At 34.4% G+C, this 2,524-nt stretch overlaps 1 pseudogene; it reads right to left on the reverse strand.

Moving 5' to 3' along the window:
• Positions 1 to 1,350: 1,350 nt before the first annotated feature.
• Positions 1,351 to 2,524, reverse strand: LOC129053302 (heat shock transcription factor, Y-linked-like; annotated as a pseudogene).

Consider the following 2,524-nt stretch of genomic DNA (forward strand, 5'->3'; position numbering starts at 1 on the left):
TGGGAACCAGTGCTTTCCCTTGCCATCACTTGGCATATTTGGCAATTTTGCTACTTAAAATAATGATTTTAGTGTTCACCTTTCCTAGGAGACAGGCAGATCCTGTGACACTACAGCTTCTGGCACACAGTAGGTACATCACAAACATCTGCTGAGTTCACACACTCTTGCCTTCTCAAAGCTTCTTGTCAAATCTTCAGTGAAGAGGAATTGCCGATTGAGAAAGAATTAAACTTCTAGAGACTCCTGGATCCACTGAAGTTTGAGGCAAGGTGAGATTTGTTTACTGCCATATTCCTAGCTCATAACATACTGTAGTCACTTAATAAATGTTTATTAAAAAAGTGAGTGAATTGACTCATACATCTTACTTAGCAATATGTTTTCTGTGTAAAGTTGATATATGTAATAGTTTACTTCTGGTATAATTTTACATTACTTATTCAACAAATCTGACAATTCAACTAGGTGCCAGGCACACCACTGCTGAAGAAAAAGAGGTATAAGATACAATTTCTATCTACAAGAAAGCCACAGTCTAAAAAGTAGAAACATATGAATGAATTTTTACAATAAATTGGCTAAATTCAAAACAGGAATGGTTTGTTTCTATTTTAAACAGCCCTAATCAGGAAATGTTAGAAAGTTCTAAGTACAAAATATTTCAACACACCATCTAAGCATGAAGCAGAAACCAACCATAAATGAGTTTGCTACCACCAACCTCAACAGTAAGAATTCCAATCCTGCTGCTGCAAATTAAGTGCCACTCTGATTTTATTATCTGATTTTGCTATCTGGAGAACAAATTAGTTATTTTGTGAGTGAGTTTGATGAAGGATGAGTTTGGTCCCGATTTTCTGTTCATCTCATGCCCTTCACCGTATAAGGTCAATCTGCCATGTTGTAACATAGAAAGAAGATCTCATGAGGTGCAGCCCCTTGGACTTCCCCACCTCCAGAACCATGAGCAAAATAAGCCTTTTTACAAATTACCCAGGCAGTGGAACCATGTTGTTTCAGCAGCAAGTGGACCCAAAGACTTTATTATTTTTTCTTCTTTAAAGAACTAAATTACTTAACTTACAAAGGAGCACATCAAATTTCCTTACAAATAATCAAAAAGCCCACATATATTTTTATAGGAAGTAGTACAACAGTCTGACACTGAAAGAAAACATCATTTTACTTTTAACTATACTTTGAGAAATAAAGAAAAAGCAAACATATAAGTTGTCATGCAGTTTTATTTTTCAGTAAGATAATTGCAGATATTTTTAGGGTTTTTTTGGTCTATGTAAATGTTAGTCTCTGTTGTCATGCATAATCTGATACTGTTTTAATGGAAGATCATTTGTAATTAGGGTGATATTTGTCCAGTTGTGATGGTTGAAGATCTGGCCTGGAATGAGGCACAGCTGATGTATCAGGTATCGTAGGCATTTGCAACCATGGTTTGCCTACTGGTAGCAGGTTAGGATGTGGAGCCTCGTTGACTAATACCACAGGATATCTTGTTGGAAGAGCAGATGGTTCCACTATCAGCCCCAGAAAACAGTTTTGCAAGGGAATTATGTTGTGGTATTGAGAAGTTGTGGTTGTAATGAAATTCACAATGTGGCCACTTGCTTGGATGCAGGTGCTATGAGAGTGCATATGAATAGAGGTCAACTGATTTAAAATAGCATGCTGATCTGTTGCAATTTGTTGAGACAAGTGACAATAACAAACACTTAAAATATCAGATTTCTGTTTCATCACACAAACTTAATATCATCAAAAAATTCATGAATATGGTTTACTATTTTCAAGAATGTGCTTTTGGGAAAAGAGCACTAAAGTTGTTAAGCCCTCAAGTGAAAACATGGTATATATTAATAGTAACATTGCATTAAGTGGCTTTGGTACATTTATTTTGATTTCACTGGTAAGATTCAAAGTTGTTAGCAAAATTTCTTAAAATGCTGGAAGGTTAATCCTCAAACTGAACTCAATAATTTCAAAAAAAATTAAAAAATTTTTACCTTAGCATTTTATATAATTTTCAAAATCTGGTCTTACTTCATGTATTAACATATTTACTGATGTACAAAGTAAAATTACATATATACTCTATGTAAAGTGGTAACTGAAATATATTAAATATCTTGCTTAAGACAATGGATTCATTCTCTCCTGCCAGAAAGGTGGCTACAAAGGCAGATCTTTGAAAATTCTGTCAAATTTTACTAAATCCATAAAGGCTGAGATGTCAAACAAAACTTTTGATACTCTCAGCTTGAAATATTCTGTAAGGAGACTTTCTATCCAAAATTTCTTTCTTGATGAGTTCTTCATTAATCACTATGCAAGTTCCATTCCCATCCTATAGAATAGACTTGAATTGGTCACTCTCAAATATTTTCTGATATTTCCTGGGGAAGGTCAGAGAAAAAAAAATCATTATCTTTATCTGGCTCAGAAACACACACTGTGTCACATGGCCATTTTAACAAGGATTCTTGTGAAAAAACCTGAACAGCAT

The sequence above is a fragment of the Pongo abelii genome, chromosome Y, assembly GCF_028885655.2.
Source record: "Pongo abelii isolate AG06213 chromosome Y, NHGRI_mPonAbe1-v2.0_pri, whole genome shotgun sequence".
In the NCBI taxonomy this organism is placed as follows: domain Eukaryota; kingdom Metazoa; phylum Chordata; class Mammalia; order Primates; family Hominidae; genus Pongo; species Pongo abelii.